The 26308-nt window shown below is 45.8% G+C and overlaps 3 protein-coding genes across 10 annotated transcripts in view; all 3 read right to left on the reverse strand.

Moving 5' to 3' along the window:
* LOC142466363 (uncharacterized) overlaps positions 1-26308 on the reverse strand; it is a 790214-nt gene that overhangs the window by 534256 nt on the left and 229650 nt on the right. The window lies entirely within an intron of this gene.
* The window catches only part of LOC142466695 (uncharacterized), a 431792-nt gene that overhangs the window by 381509 nt on the left and 23975 nt on the right, over positions 1-26308 (reverse strand). The gene's annotated exons all lie outside the window — the stretch shown is intronic.
* Positions 1-26308, reverse strand: part of LOC142466692 (uncharacterized) — a 308558-nt gene that overhangs the window by 52576 nt on the left and 229674 nt on the right. Inside the window, exon 1 of one of the 6 annotated variants that reach the window (XM_075571996.1) lies at positions 6850-7049. The exons of the other annotated variants lie outside the window; for them this stretch is intronic. The gene's annotated coding sequence lies outside the window, so the exon portion shown is untranslated. Of the gene's footprint in view, positions 1-6849; positions 7050-26308 lie in introns of those variants that run through there. 6 annotated transcript variants of the gene reach the window in all.

Raw genomic sequence — 26308 nt, forward strand, 5'->3', positions numbered from 1 at the left:
GGCTCCCGCCCAGCCGGGGCGACAACCCTCCGCGGGACGTCTCCTGGAGAACCTGGACGGGCTGCATCAGCAACAGTGGCGGAGAGCAGCGGCCATCCACCTGATCCCGGCGGAGAACCAGCAGCGGCGGCAGAGAAGACGCCGCCACTCCGGCATCCTGCCGGCGGCAGTTTTATTTGGGGGGAGGGACAGGGTTTGCGGGAGGGGGTTATTTTACCAAGTTTGCATGGAGCCGAGTTCCTCCACAAAGACCTGGGACCCTTGTCCTGCACCGTTTTACCTGTACCCAACCCGGGCGCTGTTGCGGCAGCGGCCCGGCGCTGCCCAGCCCAGATGGGGCCGGCGGCGGCCGCTCCAGTCCCCCTGCAATTGGGACCAACGAAGGCGGCGGTCTCTGCGGGGACCAGCAAGGTAAGCCAGACCAAGTCGCAGACTGACTCTGACTTATGTTTCCCTATGACTGTACCCTGTTGTTTCACTCTAGGGGTGACTGGGGGGTGGCAGGAGATAGGGGCACCAGGGGAGGGGAAGGAAGGGCAGCTGGTAGGGCAGTCAGGATTCCCCATTACCTTGGCGGGGCAGCAAGGGGACTCTCAGTTAAGAGCCCCACTGTTGCAGCCTTGCTCTGGGCTGGAGGTATCAGGGGTTGTGGCAAAGTTAGACCACCCCCGGATTACCTGCCAGCCAGGAGCTAAGGTGGGTGCATCTGCACCAGCAACCCTGGGCTCATCCCCGGTAATGGGGAGACAGTGTCAGGGAGATGGCCTCACTCAGGTGTCCCTAGGGTCCAGGCTAGGATTAGCTAGGGAGAAGCGGAGTGAGGGGAGGCTGCAGGTAGGTAGCCAGCAGCAGATCTCAGTGAGAGAAGGAGGGCTAGTGGTAGCCAGGGAGGGAAAGCATCAGGTAGTGACGCTAGAGTTTCCCGTTGCCCTGGCAGAGCCCCAGGGGGTTTCTCAGATCAGCAACCCCCTGTTGCAGCCTAGCTATGGGCTGGGGGTATCCGGGGCAGTGGCAGGCTTGTGCCACCCCAGGGATACCTGCCAGCCAAGCGCTAAGGCGGTTGCATCTGGAGAGGTGCCCCTGAGCTCATCCCTGGTAAGGGGGAGACAAGTTCAGGGAGGTAGGTGCACTCAGGTAGTTCCAGGGTCTAGGGTAGGATTGCCCAGGGAGGAGAGGAGTGCAGGTGGGCTGCAGGGAGGTAAGCAGCAGGCTGAGGTGCTGGGCCTAGGGGAGGCTAGGCAGGGAGGCACCGTGGAGCAGGGGGAGATAGGAGGTCAGTGGGGTGTTAGGCAGCTGGCAGAAGCTAGGGATGGGCTAGGTAGGCCGAAGGTCCCTTGTTCTGACTGGCCAGGAGTGACCCCTCTGACAGAACCCCCTGGGTTCCCAAAGGAGGGGCTGTGGGTAGATAGGCAGCCAGGGAGGAGAGTCAGGAGTATCGCGGAGCAGCTACGGGTGGGCACAGAGCCAGGGCAGGTAGGGTCCCTACAGACTGGTGACATAACCCTTTCCCAGACTTGGTTGACAGGGAAGCGACGGTCTGTGCTGGATAGCTGGTCTCCTGCAGATGCAGAGACATGCCAGTCTCTGGGCAGTGTGCAGCCTGGACTGCACAGGAGCCCCTTTCACCCTGGACTTGGTTCCCAAGGCACTGGGTGGGGGGCAGAGGGAGGCAAAGGAAAATGCCCGGCTTTGCAGGAACTGGACTTTACAATCCACTGTGTACTGGTCAATGCCGGAGGACAATTTTGCCAGGCCAATCCCTCAGGACGTATTGAGTGCGTCAAGAGCGCCAGTGGTATCCCAGGGCCATGGGGAGGCCGCTGGGGTACCAGGGGCCCTTGAGCAGGGGAGGTGTGGCGGTAGGGAGGGTTTGGCCCGGGATTAACGGGGTTACCCCCCAAGGGCCCCCCTCTAACCTCGCCAGGGAGACAAGGGGTTAACTGGGCTGAGGCCCAGAACTGTGACTTAACCCTTGCTAAATAACATGAAAATGCTTATTCCCCTGTGTAAATGATGTTGTTGCTGGATCAGGGTCTGCATAACCCACCCACTGGGACTTAAGGGGTTAATCTTATATGCAGTGCTGAATAAACAGTTACCTGAAAACTGGTAATTTGGTAACTGAGTAAGCCAGGACCCTGAGCCTTGGGGTACAGCCTCCGGGTCACCCCCCAAGTACACACATATTAAAAATATAACGTTGTCATAAGAGAAACATATATTTTTGATAAAGTGACTTTTTGTAGTTTTTGAAATACACAGGCAGAATGCTAATAATGGTGTGCTAATGTACAGGCAGAATGCCTGTCTTTATAATGCATGAGGAGCCAAATGGTGCCTCATATGAGTATTCACTGGAAGTGTATATCAACAGAGAGGTGTGATACATCGCCCTGATCAATAGGTAACTGACCTAATTGGTTATGCGAAAAGCAAAAGCCCACTTCAAAAGGTTTATTGACGTGGCCAGTAGGATGCTAAATAGGATAACCTGCTAGATTTGAGCCTGGCTTCCCAGGGGAATTGTTTATGCGGGAAGCAGGCAAAAGGAAGGGAAGGGTTTGTTATTCACACCTTCCAGCAAAAGGTATTCCCCAACAGGATATCAAAAGTGAGTAACTTTATTAAATATAAGGATACTATGAGATGTCCTTGGCTGAACCGGCTAAGAATTACATAAGTGTATTGGCGAGAGTAAGCCGATCTTGGGAAGTCTAAACATTGAATATGTAACTGCTTCTAAATGCCAGATATTAATATCTCTATTAATGTTCATATTACAATGTAATGATGGGTCTCTCTACGAGCGTCAGGTGTCCCAGAATGCAGTAATATATCTCACCTGACTGTGTGTATAACGGAACAGAAGTTATGCAATGATTTGCAGTAAATATTAAATTTTGGTTGAGTCTGAGGAACCCCTGTTGTGATGAGCAGGGAAAGGCTAGAATTTACAAACCTGATCATCAAAGACTAAGTGGCTAATTGCTTATGCTTGGCCCAACGGACAAAAGGAATTAACCAGAGGAAGTGGAACTTTTCACACTGACCACCTAGCTTCAAAAGCTTCAAGAGGATTTTACTAGACGGCACGGAGCCGTAAACTGGGGTACCAGGGTTAAAATGATATATAAGTCAAGCCACCCTTTACCCATGTTGTTCATGTTCATTGTTCTTCATGCAAATGATCTTCATGCATGCATGTGACCTGCCTGTTTTGCTGTGATGTCACCTGGAGATATGGGAGAAGTGGCAGTCTGTAATCCTGCTGGCTGTCTTGCCATAATCTTTACGTAAGTGTCTATATTTTGCCTGTTATTGTATAATCTGTTGTGTTCACCTTTATCAAGGAATAAATTATATTTATCATATCTAAGTCTCGTCCCAGTTCAAACCCAGGTATATATATATTTATATATAGTTTTTTGGTGTACAATTACAGCCTGTCGCAAGCTCTCGTGACACACACCCCCCCCCCCCCAAGAGTCTGACACTGAGCAGAGCTGAGCTGCAAAGTGCTTCATCAGAACCCTGACCTTGCATTCTGCCTGCCCCAAATAACACTCTCGCACCATGTTTGTGGAACCTAATAATGGGGCAATAAATGGGAAAAGTGCAATAACATATCGGGAAGAAAAAGAAATTATGATTGGAGTCTTTTTTTTTTTTTTTTTTTTTTTTACAGTTCTTAATCATGAAATATGTCATTAAGTATTAAAAAGCTTCTCCTGCAAATTCACTATATTGTTGTGTCCGCTTCCAGACACCAGTCTGCCTACAGATCTCATTACTGATCTAACCAAAGCCTAATTTGACCACACCATCTGTTCTGACCATATGACTGACATGTATCTATAGGAATAGTTATGCAGGCTATTGATCTCCATGTATGCAGCTCTGTTTAAGTGGGTCACTTCTGAGTAGTACATATATAGTGTTGTGTCACTATATATGCAGTGAGACTGTTTTCTATGGTGATTACCCGTGTCGGCTGCTTCATGTAAGCCATATCTGTGCATAGGGGTACTCACCTGCTTATATTTATATGACCAGCCGGTCGTGATTACACAGTGAGATTCTGCTCCCTGTGTCATCTGTGCTTACTGCATTTGCCACTATCCTTATATCTTTGCATAATTATTACCCTGGTTCAGAGAGTACTTTTGGGGTCCTGTGTGTTTATTTTTAGCTTACGTCTTTTTTTATATGTGTGTTTAATAAACTGTTATTTTTAGGATACTCCGAGTGCTCCTTAGGGGACAACTTTTTTATTTCTTGTTGTTATCATATTAATCTGTCGCAGAGCACCACCATTACTTGAAGCACATTGCTGTTTTTTTGGGGTACCATTTACTTCTGTGTGTGTGCGTGTATATACACAGTTGTGTGAAAAAGAAAGTACACCCTCTTTGAATTCTATGCTTTTACATATCAGGACATAATAACAATCATCCGTTCCTTAGCAGGTCTAAAAATTAGGTAAATACAACCTCAGATGAACAACAACACATGACACATTACACTGTGTCATGATTTATTTAACAAAAATAAGCCAAAATGGAGAAGCTATGAAGATCCCCTCCGTGTTTCATTCATCCCTTCTTAAACCCTATCTACAGGATCCCCACTCCACCAGTCGGGATGCACCCCCTCGACCTGTCCTCGTGGAGGGCCAGCAGGACTTCGAGGTACAAGCCATCCACAATTCCAGGCTATCCAGAGGTGGACTGCAATACCTCGTCCATTGGAAGGGTTTTGGCCCAGAAGAGAGGGAATGAATTCTGCACAAACAGGTACACGCCACCAGGCTAATCTGAGCCTTCCACCAAAAACACTCTTCAAAGCCATCCATGGGTCGTCTGGAGGTCTCCCCTGAAGGGGGGGGGGAGGTACTGTGAGGATCGCCGCTAGGACCCGCCCCTCAGATGCGTCACGCATCGACATCAGCGGTACGTGCTCAACTCAACCTCCAAGCGCGCGGAGGTGTACATCCGCGGAAGCGCGCCCTCTGCGCGGTCATGCTGCGCCCACGTCCATCAATGACGTGCCCGCACTGCGCGCCACCTACGCATACGCACTATGCGACGACCAAGCAGAGGAGGATCATCGGCTGCCTCTCACCTGAGTCCAATCCGAACTCCTATCAGTCTTCTGGTATCCGGTGATGTCATTCTGTCTTCCCCTCCTCATTGGTGCTTTCCCGTTTAAATGCCTTCCTATTTCCCTTGCACTTTGCTGAGCATAAACTAAGGTTTATGTGCTGTGCTCGCTGCTTGAAGTCTGTCTGTCTGTCTGTTCCAGTGCCTTGTCTGAACCTGTGCCTTGACTCTTGCTTGTACCCGGACCTGTCTCTTCTCTAACCCTGAACTTCGGCTTGTCATTTAATTCCTGCTCTCTCCTCTCCCTGATCACGGTTTATGGATATCCACCATTCTTGTCTCCAAACACGGACCACAGCAAGTACCACGACATACCCGAACTCTCCTACCCTGACCTGGCTTCACACACTCCGGACCTGGCTCCGTGGTTGTAGGGCGGCGGTTATATACATCCCTACCTCAGCCCCACGGTCTAGTCCTGTTTGTGGTGAGCGCAGCGTGACACGGTTCAAGCAACTATTGAAGGGATCCCTACCTTCTGTCACAAGTGCTCACCACAAACCAGGGCCGGACCACGCGGCTGAGGTGGGGATGTGAAAACACCGACATAGGCCGCGAAACCGGATCCGGGTTGCGCAGCTCGTAGTCGTGGGTTAGCCGGGTCAGGGCAGGAGAGTGTAGGATCGTAGAAGTACTTGCCGTAGTAAGGATTGGAGAAGTGGAGAGTAGTCAAAGTCCAAAGCCGAGGTAGAGGGTAGGAGAGAGCAGGAGTCCAGTAACGAGCCAAGGTCCAAGGATGCCAGAGGTCAGGAGTCTGGTACAAGGCTGGAGGTCAAGATACAAGGGACAAGAGAACAAAGCAAACACTGAGTATGCTCAGCAATCAGCCTAGGGCTGATTGAGACTAAATACTAGAGGGAGCCAATGGGAGGCCTTACCCAGCAGTGGGTCAGAGGTAAGTCGGGCGCTGGTAGGAGGAGGCAGGGTGCAGGGCAGGTGTGTAGGCATCAGAGCAATCACTGTGATCAGGTGAGGGAACGTGTGTGCGCCTGTGACGCGCGGCCTTGACGGGGATGCGCAGCGGCACCTGCGCTGCTCACCTGACTCGCTGGTACCTGCAGAGGTATGTCGTGGCGGCGCATGTGTGCGCACGCCTCCGCTAGTCTGGAAGCAGCGGCGGTCTGGGACCTGAGTTTGCACGCGTCTCTGACGGAAGGTACGGGCACACATGAGCCTCTGCTAGGGTGAAAAGCCATGGCAGGAAAAGGCTGCGAGCGGGCGGACCTTACAATACCCCCCACCCATCCCTTCAGGATTGGCCTCCAGACGATCCACTCTTGGTTTTAGCGGGAATTTTCGGTGAAATGCTCTAGTTAGCCTGGGAGCATGTACCTGGTCCTGCGGGATCCACTTCCTCTCCTCTGTTGCCAAAACCCCTCCAATGCACCAAATACTGGAGACTTCCTCTTGAGAGACGGGAGTCCAGAATAGATTGGACCTCAAACTCTTCTTGTCCGTCTACTAGTCTGGGACGAGATGTGATGTGCTGGGTTTGAGGGTTAGATTTAAATGGTTTCAGCAAAGAGCAGTGAAAAACAGATGGGATTCTCATAGTTGCTGGCAATTTTAGTCGGTAGGCGACTGGATTAACTGGATTAACTCTCTCCAAAATTAGGAATGGTCCAATATATCTAGGTGCTAGTTTGGGAGATGTAACTTTTAGGCGGATGTTCCTGGTGGATAGCCATACCTTCTGACCCGGAGCATAGTTGGGTGAATCTTCTGCATAGTGATGGCACGCCTGAGGTTACTCTGGATCTTCTCCCAGGAAGACTGAAGATCCTGGATCCTATCTTCAGCGACAGGAACCCCTGTATTGGGGACAGAATTGAGAGTAGAGGGGTGATAACCGTAATTAGAAAAAAATGGAGACTGTTGGGTGGACTCATTCCTGAGATTGTAATGAGCAAATCCTGCCCATGGAAATAGATCACACCAATTGTCTTGAGCTTCCGAGATGAAGCAACGAAGGAACTGCTCTAGAGATTGATTGGTGCGTTTCGTTTGACCATTGGTCTGTGGGTGGTATCCGGAGGAGAAGTGAAGTGCCATGTAAAATCCTTTGCAGAAGGCCCTCCAGAATCTGGATACTAACTGAGAGCCCCGGTCTGAGACTATGGTCTGGGGGGATCCATGAAGTCTGAAGATCTCCTTCACGAATACCTCGGATATCTTGAGGGCGGCTGGAAGGCCCCTGAGCGGAACGAAGTGTGCTTGTTTTGTGAAGCAATCGACCACTACTAATATAGTGTCCATCCCTTTGGATTTTATCGTCGACCTGTCTAAATCCATCGAGAGGTGTCTCCATGGTTGCAGAAGGCCCGGAGTCTTATTCCGTGTAGTTTTGTTCTGTGCGCAGGTAGGGCATGCAGAGACGTAGTCATGAATGTCTTTGTGCATACCTGGCCACCAGAAGGTTCGCTGTAGGAAGTCTATTGTCCTTTTAATCCCAGAGTGACCCGTTGTCTTGGACGGATGTCCCCATTGCATTACTTTGTGGTGGAAGATGGGGGGCGTGAACAACTGTCCGTCTGGCACCTTGAGACCCTGCAGGATTTGGTCTTGAACCATTGCGATTTCTGTGGGGGTTGAAGGTATTGGCGGAAAGTACACAATTGGGAGGGAGTATGATCTCCTGATGGTCCTCAGTTTTATAATTTATTGCGAACTGTCGTGAAAGTGCATCCGCTTTCACGTTTTTTGAGCCCGGAAGGTAGGATATGACAAAATTAAACCGTGTGAAGAAGAGAGACCAGCGCCTGCCGTGAGACGGCTCGTCGCTTGAGCTCAATGTATAAAAGATTCTTATGATCCATAAGGATGGTGATGGGATTTTCTGCGCCTTCCAAGAGGTGGCGCCACTCCTCCAAGGCCAACTTGATAGCAAGAAGCTCACGATTACCCACATCGTAATTCCGTTCTGCTGCGGAAAATTTCCTAGAAAAAAAAGCACACGGATGCAGCTCCTGCTCCTATATCAGAGGCATCTCCCTCGAGGGTGAATGGCTGTCCAGGATCTGGATGCACCAAGATGGGTGCCATGACGAAGGCTCTTTTTAAAGCTTCAAAGGCCCTGATAGCATTGGGTGACCACAGTGCTGGGTTGGCGTTCCTCTGTGTGAGAGCTGTGATAGGTGCAACTACCAAAGATTTTTTTTTTATGAACCAGGGTAAATAGTTGGAAAAACCTAAAAACCTCTGTATCGCTTTCAGAGCGAAGCTGCGGCCAAACTACAACCACTCTAACTTTGGCAGGGTCCATAGCCAGACCTGTGTCAGAGATAATGTATCCCAGGAATGATGTGTAAGACAGGTGAAATTGGCACTTTTCTAATTAGCAAACAGACGGTTCTCCCGCAGTTTCTGAAGTACCTGTTTTACGTGTCCTGTGTGTTCTTGGAGAATATGAGAATATCTTCCAGGTAGACCACCGCGTGCTGATCCAGGAGATCCCTGAAGATGTCGTTAACAAAATCCTGGAAGACTGCGGGTGCATTACAGAGGCCAAAGGGCATCACTAGGTGTTACGCCGATGCTCGCCACAAACCGGGACCGGACCGCGGGGCTGAGGTGGGGTTATATAATCACCGACCTTAGTCCGCGCAGACTGATCCGGAGTGCGCAGTTCGTAGTCGTACATCGCAGGGTCAGGATTGGAGAAGGCAGCATCGTCGTTATTGAAGCCAAAGTCGGAATAGGAGAAGACAGGACAATCTATGGCCGAAGCAGGGTCAGGATAGAAGACATCCAGGTGGTCGTAGTCGTAGCAAGGAATCGGCAACAGGCAGACAGGAGTTCCCTGCTTCAGCTTAGGAGCGTGAGCGCGGGAGTGGCCTCTGCGCGAGGAGCGGCCTCGGCCCATGATGCCAGTCTCAGCAGGGGGAGACAGCAGGCTGGCCAAAGTACACCGCAGGGCAGCGTAGGGGAAACCAACGCTTCAGTGCAGAAGTCCAAGGCAGGCCACTGTATAGAGATAGCAGCAGGCCGCAGGAAACTAGGGGTAGCCACTGCTAGGAGTGAATGCAGCAGGTACCAGGAAATAGGGGTAACCACTGTTATGGATTACAGGTATTTTCTGGCAAATAACGCATAATGAATACAGGTCACAGGTACATATATACATAGTATCATTATAAGGCCTAATATGGCTTAGAGCATAATGTTAAAATCCTGGCTTCTTTTGTCTTAGAAATAATAGCTTGTTTTGCTGAGAAGTGGCAGGATATTGGGACATGTTACATAGGCATGAAAACAGGAACTAACACCGGTAAACACGCCGTGGTCTAACGGTAAATTATGAAATATATCATACATCAGTAACTGTAATTCCTGATGGTAAACAACATACGTCACAAACCAGAGCATGGACACATGACACGTGTCACACGTACGCAGCAAACAATGAAACACTATAATAGGTTTGCACGACTCCATGTTAAAACCAGAACCGAACTTAGGTGGCAAGCCACAGATGAGACTTGAGCGGAGACTGGCTGACCTATCGTAATATCTTTTGGTTTGTGAGTATGACAATGCATATATAACTATATAATCTCTGCATAGTTAGGAATGGATTGGTAACATACTGTAACTGCTAGCCATCAGCTTATAAGAAGCTTGTTGTGATATTTCTGATATTTCTGAATATTGTTGTGATACAATAAATGACAAACCTTATCTTATACAAACTCTGAGTGACCTTTCTTTATAATAATCTCACAATACTGGTCAAATATAATTAATATTTGAGAGTGTGGCCGAGACTCTACAAGTACGACATTGTGGTAAGTGCTCTCTGCTTAGTGCAGGACATAACTCACCACGAGGCATTACTTGGGAGAGGAAGGTAGGTAGGAACCCAGATTATGGCGCCCAAACGTGGTTGATTACTCATGAGTTGTATAAATAAGTCATAAATCTTATGTTACCCATTTAATCTTGAAAGTACACGTGTATGCTATTTCCTCTTTATAATAGAGAAGGTACAATTTTCATTGTATATATATAATATATATAGTATATCATGGCTGTTACAGATTTTGCACGAGCTGCAGATCTGAATGTTTTAATGAGAAGTCAGAATAATAGAGATCTGATTAACGGTGAAACTCTGGCATTTGAAATTCAATTTGGCCCGTGGGGACCTGGGGCAAGATACTGCTATCTCACAATAGACACAACAGCTGATCCAGGCACATACCAATACATACAACAGGCATATGACCCGTTGACACACACAATCATTAATTTGACATATAATGCAGCGACTGTCATTTTGGGGCAACAGCCTGTGATTGCTACAGGCGTGGACAGACATGGTCCTATTAATTTTGGTGCGAAATATGGGGAGAATCGCACACACTTATTTAAACCAGTGACAGGAAACCTGAGCGACTAAACACAGACAAGGGGAGAAATTTTCCTGTCCAAGACAGAAAGTGGAGACCTCCGTTCACTCAGTATCAAACTCCAGTTTATCCTAGAGACGAACAGTGGGACAGAAGAGGTAATTTTCAAAGAGATAATAGAAGTTTTCAGACTCCTACACAGAGACAAGACACTCCTACACAGCAGACTACACGCTTTGAACAGCAAGCTCGTAATGAGGGTGCAGTGTCCAGATATAATCTGAGACAATACATTAAAACTCCTGACAGATATGGTCAAGGCAAAACTAGCGAAATTAGATTTCGTGATAAGCGTACAGGTTTTGCTACGCAGACTTCTGGTTTGACAAATAGCCAACGTGAAGTTAAACAACAGGCTGCAGCCGCGACACCGGCAACCACAAAGAAGTTTGTTGGGAAGATAACACACTTCCCTGCAGACCTCTTTGAGGAATGACAAATCTAACATTACATATTCAATACAAGGGAAAAAATTATACTGGCCTTTTAGACACAAAAGCCGACATATCCCTTGTAAGAACTGATATTTTAATAGATGAAAATTATGTACACGACATCACGATACAAACACTTGAAGGAAACGGCACTTATCCTTCATATTATTTAGAATTAAAAATGAATGATAGGAAGGTTTCTAATGAATTAGTTGAACATGATAGATTAGACTGTGACTTTTTAATAGCGTTTAAGGATGTTGCTTCCTTCATTCAAATAACAGAGGAAGTGGCAGTAAACCACAAGCAAACGGAACTGACTGTGAAATTTGACTTAAACAAAATTATCACAGATCAAGTTAATGCAAGTGCTTTTACTGATAGAACAAAATTGTATAATTGGTTAATGACACACAAGTATATTTTTCAACAATGGGAAAATCAGGTGGGATTAAGAAAAAAAATTGTACATGACATTAACACATGTTCTACACTTCCAAAGAAACAGGCTCAATATAAAATTAGCAAATCCTTAAATAAAATCCTTAAATAAAATTTAAATGGAATTGTGTGGTTTTTTATGAACAGAAACAGAATATGTGCTATATGTGGATGACTAACAGGGTGTGTTTACATAGCCTGTTGTTGGTCTGAGGTAAAAAGGGGATAATGGGGCTGGTTAGCAGAGTTTAATGTGCAGTCTTTCCTTCACGGAATGCTGCTAAAAACAATAACAATAAGGAACCTGACGAAGCATTATTGCGAAACTAGTTGTTCCCTGCCGGAGCCCATTGATTGAAGGACCCAGCCAGCCTGCTGACATCCGGTAAGACCTCCTCTTCCGGTCCCACCGTCGGACGCGACCACGGGAGCTGTACTGGTGAGAGGAATATCACCGGACGATCAGGCTGATGCTGGGCTGTTTTAAAGCTGTACTGTGAGTGTTATTTTGACTTTGTTTTCTGTACCTAATAAATTCTATTTTGCTCACTCACCGAGTTCGGCCCTTTTCTTCCTATTTGGGTCCCCGGGAGAGAAGCAACTCACGTACTGCCCCCACCAGGAGGGTGAGAAAGTTATTGTTTTTAGCAGCATTCCGTGAAGGAAAGACTGCACATTAAACTCTGCTAACCAGCCCCATTATCCCCTTTTTACCTCAGACCAACAACAGGCTATGTAAACACACCCTGTTAGTCATCCACATATAGCACATATTCTGCTTCTGTTCATAAAAAACCACACAATTCCATTTAAATTTTATTTAAGGATTTTATTTAAGGATTTTCTAATCTATTTTTAAGCTATTTTAGAAATATATTTTTTCATATATTTATATATTTATATATTTTTACTTTTAATTACCAAGGTTCTTTAATTCCAAAGAGTTTTAAGCTATTTTAAAAATATATGTAACGGTATTTCTGGCCCGGCCTGACCCACCCAATCTCACATTGGCCCCTGTGGTCTAACCGGACCCCATTACAGTGTGAATATGCCTGATGGTGCACCTGCTGGCTACAGGACTCCTGAGTCTCCCGCATGATGGTGTGTGGGGAGGACCCGTCAGACAGGCAGCTGAGGTAGTGTGCTGAGTCTCACCTAGTTCCAGTGCAGCGCCTCCACCTCACCAGGGTCCCTGCGTCCGCATGGGGATGATCCTGACGAGGAACTCCTCGGTGGTGCAACCTCCTGTATAATCATGGGACTCTCACACACAGGGGTTTCTCTGATCAGCTCCATCTTTGTCACGGCGGGCATAGCTGCCCTCCACAATGGGGTGTATTTAGCCGACCATCTCGCCCGTGCTCCCCTTTGATAGGTATGTCACCTAGATGAGGGATTCACTATTCCCGCAGGAATCACTGCCCTGTGCCAGGTCCCTGGACACAGTCTCCCATGGAGTTTGTCTCTGTCTGCTTTGTGCTGCCAGACTCACAGCTCTGCATTCAGACTACTGCAACAGTGTTGCAGACCTCCATCTGCCTCTTACTGAACACAGCAGCACAGCAACAGGAACTCAACTAACTCTTAGACACAGTGCTGTGCCTTATGTAACTTCTGAGGCTGACACACCTCTGACATCACTAACCATGGAGTCAGAGCATGTGACCAGTCCCATCCATACACAGGGCACCCCACCAGGGTGTGAGGGAAAACCTCCATGATTACTAACTGAATTTGGGAATATGTCTCAATTTGAATATCCTCAGGGAGTGTTTCTAGCTTTGAATCATTACAACTCAAAGCTGGATACCGATTGGCTCACACACACATCAGGGGGTGTTCCAACCCATATCCACCCTTTGGATTAACACATTCAAATGTTGCTTAGGTCTTCCCCTGAATATTGCTACATACTCAGAGCTGAAATGCAAAACAGACCAACTGGAGGAATTAACCTTTCCACTGCCTGTTCTAACAGGACTGACAGAGGAAAGGCCCAGAATTAGCAATAGCTGCCGAAGGCCAGGCTATATACTCCCTCTGGTAAAACTCCAACCGTCCCGGCTTGGACTGCAGCAGGTATAACCCTTACCTTGCTGAGCAACACCTGTAAATTACATGAGCTGAAATGCAATAACTCCTATGCACTCCAGCTTGACAGAACTGACATACTCACTACTGCATGGACACAGATACATAGCTATACAGTGACTAACTAAACAGAACCATTTCTACTACAGCAGTAATAGAACACATTAATAGTAATGAGCAGGCTTCCTGATCATTCTCCCAGTATCATTAGGTAGATATGGGAACTCATAGCCCATCTTTTCACAATCCCCCCAATGCACAGACCCTTCCAATTGCATAACAGACATAACATTATATTGTCCATAGGGAGCCACGGGGCTTCCAGGTGAAGAGGGCCTGGGGGTCAAGGGTCGCACCTTGGGACTGGTGTTGGATGGGGAATGCGGGGCAGATGACTCAGGGACTGGGGCCTCCGGTGACAAGGGGCCAGCACCAAAGTCTCTAGGGGCACGTTCAGGGCACTCTCCCCGGGAGGAGCAATGGCACAGTCCTGGGTCAAGTTCAATTTGCCCCTCCCTATGCTCTTACATCAGCGGGCTTCAGCCAGCGCCTGGGCCTGAAGGGCCCCCCGGGACTTCTTCCGCTCCCTGCATGTCAGGAGGAAAGGATCAACCGGAAGGGTAATACTCACCGGAGCGGCCTGGATCTCTCTGGAGCTCACCCGGCCGGGCGACTCAGCGGCCATGTTAGCTCCCAGTGGTGGAGTAGCAATGGTAGTCGATGCAGTCATCAGGGGTGGTGCCGGCCGGCACTTCTCCTGCTGACGCCGCAGATACAGCTCCGCAGCTTTCTGGGCTTGATCCCAGCGGGGATCTGTAGACAGGATACGCAGCTCACCGCCATGAGTAGCAGGGCAGATCCCAGCCGCATCGGGTACGTGGGAGGCATCGGCCGATACCTCTGTGGTGTAGCACCCACGCTGGCAGTGTGGATCAGATGGAAGGCACCAGCAACAGTTACTGGAACTGACAGCTCCACAGCATACTCGGGTACGGTGGAGGTAATGGTAGAGACCTCAGTGATGTCATCAGCCTCTGTGCTGCTGACAGCCTTCTCAGCACACAGGCCCAGTCACTCAGAGGAGCAAGCAAGGCAGCCTGGCAGACACAACCACCAGTGTTTGAAGTGGAAGTGCATCTGGCCCCTCACTTCCTGTTGCTCCGTGGAACACTCTTAGCTCCTCCCCCTGGTAGATAGGATAGTCCAATCCAGAACAAGCAAAGGGGGTGGGGTTTGAACAGTTCCCGCACTTTCTTGCAAGCTGAAGAGCAGCACAAGCTTGCAAAATGCAGAAATCCTTGCAGAACAGCACATGGCTTCCCTGGTAAGGCGGGAAACGCCATTTTGAGCACAAAGAGAGTCCATGCGGCCCCCAGAGGAGCTGGAGCCGCCATTTTGAGAGCACAAAATACATGACATCCCTGTAGGAGCAGGAAACGCCAGATTGAACATAGTCCAGCACAGTGGGGTCTCCGTTTGCATTCAGGAGCCACAAATACATTTCTGTCCCTGAAATCTTTGAGTATCACGCACCCTGGGGTAGCATCAGGGAACGCCTCGCACAGGGACGGCAGTAACTCTTACTGCTGGGTGCACAGGGACCTACAGACATTCTCTTGTAGTCCCTGCCCCCTTACCTCTCTCTTCGTCGTGGGGTGCTGAAGGGTGGCCACACTTCCCTGGGGACGCCTCAGGTTAGTCGCCCCAACTGCAGTGCCATTAAGGGACCGCCAGCTCCCTGGTGAAGCCTCAGGGACCTGCCTCCCTTTTCTTCTTAGATGGGGTGCACAGGGGTCATAGGCGTAATCCCCAGAGTTCCCTGTCCCCCTCACTCTCCGCTGTGGGTACAGGAGGGTGGCCACACTTCCCTGGGGACGCCTCAGGTCAGTCGCCCCTGCTGCAGTGCCATTAATAGGCAGCCATCTCCCTGGTGAAGCCTCAGGAACCGGCCCCTATTTTCTTCTTGGTAAGTAGATGGGTGCACAAAGGTCCTTATGCAATCATAGAGCAGCCTCTGTCCCCTTGAAGTGCATGTAAAGACGTACGCTCCCTGGTGCATAGCCACCAGGAATAGTCCCACAGCAAGGTCTTCTTCATTAGGGTAACCCCCTCCCTGGGGGAGCTTCAAGGAGGGGTTCCCTCACGGCAGAGTCTATGGCTGCTGTTCTGTGCTGCATACAAAGTCTTTGAAACTGCTGCATGGTCCTCTGTCGTTGAAAACCTGTCCCGTTGAAAAACCTGTCCTGTCCTGGGGAGCAGTCCTCATATATCTCAGCAGCGCCTCCAAATGTAACGGTATTTCTGGCCCGGCCTGACCCACCCAATCTCACATTGGCCCCTGTGGTCTAACCGGACCCCATTACAGTGTGAATATGCCTGATGGTGCACCTGCTGGCTACAGGACTCCTGAGTCTCCCGCATGATGGTGTGTGGGGAGGACCCGTCAGACAGGCAGCTGAGGTAGTGTGCTGAGTCTCACCTAGTTCCAGTGCAGCGCCTCCACCTCACCAGGGTCCCTGCGTCCGCATGGGGATGATCCTGACGAGGAACTCCTCGGTGGTGCAACCTCCTGTATAATCATGGGACTCTCACACACAGGGGTTTCTCTGATCAGCTCCATCTTTATTGTCACGGCGGGCATAGCTGCCCTCCACAATGGGGTGTATTTAGCCGACCATCTCGCCCGTGCTCCCCTTTGATAGGTATGTCACCTAGATGAGGGATTCACTATTCCCGCAGGAATCACTGCCCTGTGCCAGGTCCCTGGACACAGTCTCCCATGGAGTTTGTCTCTGTCTGCTTTGTGCTGCCAGACTCACAGCTCTGCATTCAGACTACTGCAACAGTGTTGCAGACCTCCATCTGCCTCTTACTGAACACAGCAGCACAGCAACAGGAACTCAACTAACTCTTAGACACAGTGCTGTGCCTTATGTAACTTCTGAGGCTGACACACCTCTGACATCACTAACCATGGAGTCAGAGCATGTGACCAGTCCCATCCATACACAGGGCACCCCACCAGGGTGTGAGGGAAAACCTCCATGATTACTAACTGAATTTGGGAATATGTCTCAATTTGAATATCCTCAGGGAGTGTTTCTAGCTTTGAATCATTACAACTCAAAGCTGGATACCGATTGGCTCACACACACATCAGGGGGTGTTCCAACCCATATCCACCCTTTGGATTAACACATTCAAATGTTGCTTAGGTCTTCCCCTGAATATTGCTACATACTCAGAGTTGAAATGCAAAACAGACCAACTGGAGGAATTAACCTTTCCACTGCCTGTTCTAACAGGACTGACAGAGGAAAGGCCCAGAATTAGCAATAGCTGCCGAAGGCCAGGCTATATATATTTTTCATACATTTTTAATTCCAAAGTTCTTTTGGCTGTATTGTACCGTTCGATTACTAAAACACTAATACCGTGTTCCATATCTTCCTATCCTCTTATCTCTACGTTTGAGCAAAATCCCGTGCGCTGACCAACCCTCCACCTCCACTGCAACTACAAGAAGATTCCGGGCTTTATCTTCTCTACTGGTCCAGCTGCAGAAAACAACAAGGGCAAGTATACACTACCCTTTCTTTGGTTACACACTACCACACAGGCAACATCACAAGCCTATACAAATAGGGAGCGCCCCAACCTCTTTTCTTTTTGTCAATATAAAATTAATCATGCCGCATTACCAAGCATACAAATTGTAATCAATGATTTGCTTAAACAAGGCGTACTGCTTGAACAGTATAGTCAGATGAATACAGCCGTATAATCCAGTGCCTAAAAAAGACGGTTCATGGCGAATGGTGTTAGATTACAGAGAAGTTAATAAAGTGACACCTTCAGTGACAGCACAGAATACACATTCACCTTCAATCTTAAACGGATTACAGCGTAAACGCTTTAAAACTACATTTGACCTAAGCAATGGGTACTTTTCTCATCCAATCACGCCTGAGAGTTATTGGCTAACTGCATTTACCTGGCAAGGTAAACAATTGGTTTTTACACGCTTACCACAAGGTTTTGTAAATAGTCCAGCTTTATTCACAGCAGACGTAGTCTCACTATTGTCTAAATTTGACAATACAGAAATTTACGTTGATGACGTTTTTTTATCGCATGACACAGAAGAAGAGCATTTTAAAGCTATGACAGAAGTATTAATTACATTGACAGAAGCAGGTTACCTTGTTTCCCTAAAAAAATCACAGCTTGCAAGAGAAACTGTGACATTTTTAGGCTTTGAAATAGCTGAACATGGCAGAGGCCTCTCTGCTAATTACAGAGAGAAAGTTTCCAACATCAGTGTTCCTAAATCACTAAAACAGTTAAGAAGCATTATTGGATTACTGAATTTTTCAATGACGTTTATCCCAGATTTTAATGTACTGATTGAACCATTGCATCACGCAATATCACGCGAGATTAAGTCAGAGCAGACTAGACCGAAAACACCTTTTAAATGGTTAACAGTTGAGGATGAGGCATTGCGAAAGTTATTAGCAGCAGTTAATGATGCTTCCTACTTAGCGCAGCGCGACCCGACAAAACCATTATCAGCATATGTAAACATTTCACCTCTAGCTGCATACATTAGAATTTACAATGCTATGAAGACAGTACCAATTACATTATTATCTTATGTATTCACAAACACAGAAAAGAGATATTTGCCGATTGAGAAACTATTATCAGCGATTACACTCACAGTGCTGAAATCACGTGATTTGGCACAGGGACAGGATATCTATATATACACTTCAGTAGCTTCACTAGCAACATTGCAGAAACAGACCATTCCGGACAGGAAGGCGTTAAGAAGCCGATGGTTAAAGTGGTACACAATTATAGAGGATCCTCAAATACATTTTGTGCATGATAAAACTTTAACCACACTAGATGACCTCCCATCCCCTTTTGAAGGAGTGACATGGGAAAATCAAACACACCCAAATGACTTTTATACATGCATTTTCTACACAGATGGTTCAGCTGTAGACTCCAGCAAAGAAGGAGTGAAAAAATCTGCAGGTTCAGGAATTGCGAAATATGATGCAGATATGAATTTGTTACACAGTTGGCAATTACCTATAGGAGATCACTCTGCACAGTTTGCAGAGATTCATGCCTTAGCTTTTGCTATGAAAGAAGCACTTACAGTTAAAGGACATGTACTTATAGTTACAGATTCCGCATACTTAGCACGATCAGCCCTGCAGGACCTACCAATATGGAGATCAAATGGATTTTTGAATGCCAAAAGAAAACCACTCACGCATATTGCTAAGTGGAAGGCCATTGCGGCCTATCTTGATCAAAAGCCTGATATTGAAATTGTACATGAACCAGCGCGCAGAACGCTTGGTTCGTCGGTTCATACTATGGGTAACCAGTTTGCAGATAGTCTCGCGCAAACTGTAAGTCAGAAATTTGCCGTTAACAAAGTGTTAACAAGGGCACAGTCAAAGTCAGCCAGTCTCGATGCAGAGTTGTATGCTTGTCTGGATACTACCAGGCCTAATCCACCTGGGTATCCTAAGAAATACTAATTTAAAAAGGTCAACAATAATTGCATGGTTGTAATTGATGCTAATGAATTCCTTGTTCCCCCTGTAGCAAGCAGAATGCAGATCGCTACGCAAGCACATGACAGTGTGGGACACCCTCACCTAGGGAGAGAAAATGTTTTGTTGACACTGAAACACAAATACTGGTGGCCGAACATGAGGAAAACAGTTAAGACAGTTCTAAGAAACTGTAAACCATGTCGGTTGGTAAACAGTCCTAATCATCAGACACCACCATTTATTATTAATGCAATACCGAGCAAACCGTTTGATTTAATACTGTATATTTAGATCATATTGGACCTTTGACTGCATCACATTCCTACAAACATGTTTTGGTTTGTGTTGATGCTTGTACAAGGTTTACGTGGTTATACCCCGTTCGTAGTACGACATCTAGCTCTACACTTAATTGTCTCAAATCCTTAGTAAGTGTGGCTAAGCCCAAGGCCTTTCATTCCGATGGTGGACCTGCTTTCACAGCAGCAGAAACCAAGGAATGGGCCGCAATATTAGGTATTGACTGGGCCTACAGCTCGCCGTCACATTCCGGAAAGCGCTGGAACCGTTGAACGTAGAAATTACGAGGTAAAACGACTTTTAACCAAAATGCTATCTAATCGTCCTACACAGTGGTACCCACTCTTGCTTACTGTTCAAATTGGTCTAAATAATATTCCTAACACAATAACTGGTAAAACACCACATGAACTGTTATATGGTACTCCTATGAATACACAGTTTACTAATGATTCTATTTCTGTCCCAGGGAGACTTGAACAAATATTAATTTTACAGGAATTGAGGGATTATTTTTCCCATACAGCCCACACACCACGTAATCCTGCAGCTTGGACGCCGCAGATTGGACAATTGGTCCAGGAGAGGGTTGCTAAGGTAAAGCCGTTGCGGCCTAAGTGGAAGAAACCTACCACAATACTGAAAAAGATAAATGAAAGAACTTTTGTTATCCAAGATACTAAAGGCAGAGAAAGAAAAGTGAGTATCGATAATCTTAAACCCACAGCACATTGCAGTACAGACATTGTTCAAGATGGAGGAGACACCGTATCTGCGACAGACTTCGATGGAGCTGCTATCTCTCGAAGCACAGACTGCACAACCACAGGATGTGGAAACTAATCACGCAGGTGAGGTCCTACAAGCTGAAGCTGACTTCCCTGACAGTGACCACAGACATATATATGTGTTACCTGCCATACCGGATCAACGCAATATTTACCGGAAGGCCTATGAGACAATGGCTGAGGTAATCACAAAGAAAAGACTGTTTAAGACTATTTTGTGTCTCTCAATCTGTTTTGCTTTTCTAGCAATATCGGCCAGCGTTATTTTCAGGTTACAATGGCATTTTGTGACTCAGCAAGAAGGCGAGATCATCAATTGGCAACGTACAGCTGCACACGGTATTACCACACCAGACTCCGGAATCGTGAAACGAGGACTACACTATGATTTGAAACCGGTGGAGATACAGTCGGTGGGTATACCTCAAGGTGTGTATTGGAAACCGTTTCCTAAACCTATCATCCAGAAACGAAAGACTTTGAGGATTTCACAGGTTGTGCTGTTTGACTCAACAGTGCTAGCTAAACAAGCTGGAATAACTATGCCAGAAGGAAGGAAGCTGGTGACACAACATATGAATGCACAGATGCAACAGCTGCAATCTACAAACCTGAAATATGATTTACCCCTTCATGACCATTGGAAACAGCAAAGCTACCGTGAACAACGTTGTTATGCTGAATTTGGACATTGTTATTTCATTGACTTTCAAGGAACACGTAAATGGCCAACGAGAGAGCTGAAAGCTGATCATTGCCCTCGGCCTGGTGTGACCATGGACAATATAAGGTATAAGCAATACCCTATTTTCTATCTGAATACAGGTCAAAATACTCAGAACGGATTTGTTCCCAACGGACAGACTGATCCAAGAGTGGCATTCTGGGAAGGTGCTGAAGAAGAAGAGTACAGAATACCTGGAGGGGTAAGATTTATACTTCTGCTGTTTTTTGCTCTGACAGTATTTACTGTGGTGGAACTCATCAATAACCGCTGATGACCTGTTACACAAACTTCAAGATGTGATGGAAGATGCTAAAACTGGACAGCTACAGACAGCAGCACTCCCGAAAGAATGGAATACACAAGGTGATGGTATGTTGTTTCGTGAACCTACAGCATGGGACACTTGCACTCAACCACGCTTTGCTACATTTACCAATACTACATACTACAGCCATTCATGTAACGGTTTCAAGAATGCGTGTGGTATCACATTGGAGAAATTGATCAATGAAGGAATCTGTGATAAGGACACAACAGTATTCAAATACGGGTGTAAACCTTGTTCTTTTTATTACAATCTCACGGAAGAAAAAATGTGTGATGCTCTCAAGACAAATGTGTAGTTTGAAAAAAATGTGCAATAAATTGGAAGACAACCTGTTCATATATATATGTCCTATTGGATCAGGTAATAAGCTATCCCACAAGGCAATGAGGTAAGGATAGTTACCAATTGATGATCCCTGGATATTGATTGAGGCAAAGCTGGAATGGACTCACTTGGGAAAGCAGATTCCACGATGAAGAGAAAGTCCTTGTAGATATCCAGCACCTCCAGGTTGAATGTGCCTCCGTTGTAGAAATCTTCACAGAAAGGGAGAGGGATCACCTTGATAAAGGACCATTAAGGTCTGAAACGCGTTGGTGTGCTTTGTTACTGATTTTTTGACCCATTAAATAGCTTTATTTTGGGAACGCATACCCTGTGGTTTATTGGCTGTTTTTTACAGCACTGGAGATAGTGCTCCGTTCTTTCCCCTCTCCCTTTCTATTACAATCTCACGGAAGGATATTTTAACTGGCAACCGGAAATGATTGATCAAGGATTTTTACATTTTTCTGGGTTACGAGGTTTTTGGTGTGTGGAGCGAATAATGATTATGAAACCTAATTACAAAGTCTACTCCCTGTTCCAGAAATGTCTCAATGATAGTTTGCATATTAATGTAGACACGGTAATCAGGGCAATGAGCGATTTGATGAATGTTCAAATAGCTCCAGATGATAAACCCTGTGATTATGACACGTGCACCACACATAATATTGTTAACATGCCCTACTCAGAGGCAATGTGGGGTACAAATGCAACAATTAATACCATAGTGTATTATGAAAATGATACAGAGTTCATGAATGAATGTAAAGTTTCAAGTAAAACATCTACAAGAAAATTGCTTACTAACGATGATGTTCTTATAACCACAGGACACCTGCTGAGTGATTCTGTTTCTGTTATAAGTCAAATCTCTGACTCAAATGATGAAGAATTAAGGAGAGGTATTTTGGTGTTAAGAGATCACATGATAAAATTGGCTTCCTACACAATTTCAGACATAAGTGTTATCTGAAGAAATTAAAGCTTTGGTTATTCTTAATCACATTACTTAGATCAGGTTAACATTGCAAAGTAAAAAGGTTGACATATCACTTTTAAATCTCACTTCAATCACACAGAATCTTAATTTAAGCCCGAAAGAATCTGACATCCTGGCATATGTTTCACAAACCACAGTTTATGACATACGAGAAAGAAACCACAGACGGGTTCATAACCCTGATGACTCGTTATGGGAAGTTTTTTTATACTACGAGTTATTTATTCCAGGAGATGTATATACAACAAATTGGGAACTGCTTAATTTTGGACACTTAACACACACAGGTTCTTATTTCGCAAGGGTGCAGGTTGCTCAACCATTTCAATACATGTCTCTGAAATGTGATCGGGAATTTTTCATCAGCACAATACGATGTGTTGATAAAGGTTATTTAGTATGTGATGACATTATACAGCACATGCCTTGCAATGATCAAATGCAAGGTAGCAACTGCCCGATAACTGCAACACCTATTCAAACTCCTTTTACATTAATTCACAGTTTAGATAATGGGAGTTACATAGTATTATCTACAGAAGAGGATTGCGACATACCACCTTTTCAGGCATCACTTGTCACAGTGAATAGGAGTATACAGTGTTATGGTACTACATTTATTCCACCACTGTTACATCAGACACTTACATCTGGCGTACGTTTCCAGGTACCATCTATCACACTGATACTTCCCCACATGACAGCCTATTTGGCACATTTAAAGAAAATGAAGATTACAATAGGGTTCACACATGATATAATACATACCCTTTTACAGAGAGTTCACAGTGAATTACTACGTGTTGATTTACACCCGGGTGATTTTCCCCAGTGGTTGACTACACTAGGTGAATCACTGAAAACTTTTTGGCCAATGACAGGTAATTTTTTGTCAAAAATAGGCACCAGCCTACAAACTACTGGTAAAGGTATTTTTAATGGTCTAGGAAATGCGTTTGGAATCCTAGGTTATTTGAAACCACTATTGTTTTTTATTTTAGGGATAATAATCCTTGTTATTTTACTTCGTGTTTTCTCTTTTCTTCCGAAGATGAAGAGGCGTTCAGTTTAATCACATTTTGCTTTCTAGCATATATTTTTATATTTTTACCTAGATACTAATATACTGTTTTAAGCACACAGGTCAAATCTAACCTGCTGCAGTATGCTTTGTTGCAAGGACACAGACGAAAAGGAAGATACTTCACAAATCTTGCGTTTACCAAAGTCCTATCAAACTTCCATGAGGATGTACTTAGATGAACTGGTTTTGCCACATCGGAAGCCACGCAAAGTGCAAGCAGTTCACGACACGATGAGAGACTTTATGTATCAGAACTCTCTTGCTTCCTCAGGACCTTTTTCAGTTTTAACTCCTCATGGGACATTGCTTCCACGTAGCTTGCTAATGTTATGTAATTTTTGGCAAGTGAAATATTTGCTATCTCTTGGTGATCAACCCAACTTCAAGTGTAGAGACGTTCACCGTCAAATATTTCAAATGTCTTTTTATACAATTGAAGAAGGTCATATTAGCATTGTTAGCCACGGGTCATATACAGTAGAGGCAGCGATTATTCTAACAAAAACCAGTGGCAATTCCCCAAAAGACCCAGGTACACCCAGGTACATTCTGAATACATGCCTTAAACTTTCCTTAAACTAGCCCCAGCATTTCTGCATTGATTAATGGACTATCAGATTAACAGCGGGGGTCCCTGGCAGTCCCATTCAAACTGAATGGGACTGCCAGGGATCCCTGCTGTGTTAATCCTATGGGTCGTTAGTCAATGCAGAAATGCCTTAAACGTGCCTCAAACTGGCCCAGAACATACCCAGCACATACCCAGAATGTAACCCGGCTAGTTTACAGCAAATGTTAGAATAAACGTTGCCTCTACTGTAATTGTACTACGTTGTTTGCATGTTCAGGTAATAAACATCAACATTGTTTTGGGGCCCGGTGGGATACAACTCTCTTAAGTGTGTATGAAAGTCAACATCAACCCGCTTTACAATTGGGTGATTTTTATAAATTGATACCTTCCCATCGTGGAATAACTTGTGCACATATGCGCAGTTGCGGGTGTTTTGGCGATCAATCACATACCCCTGTGAGTTCAAGCTCATCAACATCAGAGATCTGTGGAAAAACAGAAATAAACTGTGCGCTACTATCTATCTCCTTATAATTGAATACAGTGCAGTGACTAAACCATAAATAAATAAAGTAAACCACAATACCACAGTGAATAAGTGATTAAATAATTAAATTATAACATAACCGTGTGGTTGATAAGGGCGTCTGATGCTATAAACATTAGGGGTGGCTCAGCACCCCACACACTCTAAGAAATGGAAACAAAAAGAAAACAGCGCACAACGCCAAATAGTGAAGTAAGTAATAGAATGTATTACAATGTTAAAGGGGTAATGAATCTGCGTACATCAGATAGAAATAACATGTGCATTTAGTGCATAACACACTGGTTACCACTCTGTAGCTGTAAAACAGGACGGTCTGGCACTCAGCTGTCTCTGCAGGAGCCTCTATGATGGTTCTGGGGCATGGGATCCTTCATGCACTCCTCACACAGCAGGACGCTGCTCACAAGGGGATTCCTTTCAAGCAGCCTGGTAATACTGCAGATTCAGACACTTAGTGGGACCGCTCCTCAACCGGCGATAAACTGCCTCCAGGGGAATTCCCCTACAGTCCCCCGTCTCTCCTGTGTAGATTTGCTGCTTTTCCCAGCTGCTATGATCTTAGGGCAGTCCAGAGCTGTTGGAATTGCTCTGCAAACACTTCCGCAGCTGCAGGGGCTTACACAGCGTGCCACGATGCCGCTCCGTCACGTGGTGTAGCGGAGTGACGTCACAGTTCTCGTGGCAATGGAGGAATCAATAGGGAGGAAGAAGGAGAGTCCCTTACAGTCTCTTACCGGCGCAGAAAAATCGCTCAGTTAGCACGGTGGCAGCCAATATAAGCTGATAGTGATACAAATCCAAAGGATGAATATAGGCAAAATTATGGCATTCATACATCCAACATGTTTCGTAGATCTAACTACTTCTTCAGGGAATAATTTGGCCATTACCCTGGGTAATTTTCTGGCAAATAACGCATAATGAATACAGGTCACAGGTACATATATACATAGTATCATTATAAGGCCTAATATGGCTTAGAGCATAATGTTAAAATCCTGGCTTTTCTTGTCTTAGAAATAATAGCTTGTTTTGCTGAGAAGTGGCAGGATATTGGGACAGGTTACATAGGCATGAAAGCAGGAACTAACTCACGTAAACAGGCCGTGGTCTAACGGTAAATTATGAAATATATCATACGTCAATAACTGTAATTCCTAATGATAAACAACATACGTCACTAACCACAGAGTATGGTCAGATGTCACACGTACGCAGCAAACTATGAGATGCTATATAGGTTTGCAAGACTCCATGTTAGAACCAGAACCGAACTGAGGTGGCAAGCCACAGATGAGATTTAGGCTGAGACTGGCTGACCTATCATAATATCTTTTGGTTTGTGAGTATGACAACGCATGTCAGTTATATAATCTCTGCATAGTTAGGAATGGATTGTTAGCATACTGTAACTGCTAGCCGTTAGCTTATAAGAAGCTTGTTGTGATATCTTCTGATTATTGTTGTGATACAATAAATGACAAACCTTATCTTATACAAACTCTGAGTGAC

This window comes from Ascaphus truei, chromosome 15 (assembly GCF_040206685.1).
Source record: "Ascaphus truei isolate aAscTru1 chromosome 15, aAscTru1.hap1, whole genome shotgun sequence".
Classification (NCBI taxonomy): domain Eukaryota; kingdom Metazoa; phylum Chordata; class Amphibia; order Anura; family Ascaphidae; genus Ascaphus; species Ascaphus truei.